General features: G+C 61.9%; 1 protein-coding gene across 3 annotated transcripts in view; it reads right to left on the bottom strand.

Annotated features, from left to right (window-relative positions):
* Slc6a9 (solute carrier family 6 member 9) overlaps window positions 1-529 on the bottom strand; it is a 32,545-nt gene extending 32,016 nt beyond the window's left edge. For 2 of the 3 annotated variants that reach the window (XM_048815528.1, XM_048815533.1), the window contains exon 1: window positions 333-529. The gene's annotated coding sequence lies outside the window, so the exon portion shown is untranslated. Of the gene's footprint in view, window positions 1-123; window positions 161-332 lie in introns of those variants that run through there. The other variant, XM_048815529.1, reaches the window with a different exon arrangement.
* Window positions 530-1,191: the final 662 nt, after the last annotated feature.

Genomic DNA, 1,191 nt, shown 5'->3' with positions numbered 1-1,191 from the left:
AGCCAGCCGCCCCCGACCAAGCCGGCGTCTGCACACAGCGCCCCCTTTCCGAGAGTGCCCCCCCGGTTCCCGCCTGCTTCAGCGCCTAGGTGACAGCGGTGACACCCAGACGCGCGCACCTACCCCGACCTTTGCGGCGAGACAGACATCCTGGTGCGTGCACCACACTCTTACCCACAGATGCCCGCATGCATGCGCGATCACACACAACACACATACCACACGCACACGCTGGTCCCGGGGCTCAGCCCCGCAGAGCCACCAACCGCACAGACCACCCGCAGGACCGACCGAGGTGCGGGCCGCAGCACCCCTTCCCTCAGCCCCCTTACCATGCTGCAGCCCCCGGCCCAGGCGTGCTGGGTCCGCACCGCGGTGCGCCCAGGTGGCTTTCTTAAAGGGAAAGTTGCATCAGCCTCCCGAGGCTCTGTGCCGGCGCGAGTCCGCCCGCCCCGCCGCGCCGTTCGCAGCTCCTCCAGAGCTTGTTGTGTTTTGGTTTCGGGGAGGCGGGGGCTAAGAGTTTGGTGAAAGTTTGGAGAGTGGAGAAGGCTTGGGAGACCTAGCCAAGTCCCTCCCCTCCCTGAACAGCTCCCCTGGCCGCTCTCCCCCCTCCCCCGTCCCATCCCCTCCCGTTTGCCGACTTCTCAGGCTCCTCCTCCCAGGGAATAAAATTACAAGTCACTCCAGCTTTCAGATGATTGATCCCCACGAACCCCTGGGAGTGGGGCTCCGCAATGGAGACCCCCTTCTCCGCCCCTACCTCACTGCCCTTCAGCTGAGGCCCTTGGAGAAAGCAGATGTCGTCCCCTTCGGGTTAGGCTGGAATGAAGCCAAATGGGGCACTTTGGGGGACTGGGGCTGCAGTTAGCCCGCCAGGCCCCTCTGGCCTTCTGCGCCTGCGTTTCCCCTAGAGAGAAGTCTGAGCAAACTCTGTTCCCTTAGGAGCAAAGCCGCTAGAGACTATAGGCACAGCTGGTTAAGGCCTGGGTCCTACTTAGAACCAGAGGACTGTTTCTCCACAAACTTTCTTTGGACACTGGTTTGGTCAGCCCTGCTCTGGCGGTGGTGCTACAAGGACTACCCATCAACTGTGCTTCCGCCTCCCTCCTTGGAGAAGCAAACCTGGGTTCCAGTCCCTGTTAAAGGAGCCTCCACCAAAAGGTGCTTTGCTGAGCCTCATAAACTAAGGAA

The sequence above is a fragment of the Marmota marmota genome, unplaced genomic scaffold, assembly GCF_001458135.2.
Source record: "Marmota marmota marmota unplaced genomic scaffold, marMar, whole genome shotgun sequence".
NCBI lineage: Eukaryota > Metazoa > Chordata > Mammalia > Rodentia > Sciuridae > Marmota > Marmota marmota.
This window is presented reverse-complemented; position numbering and strand designations above follow the sequence as displayed.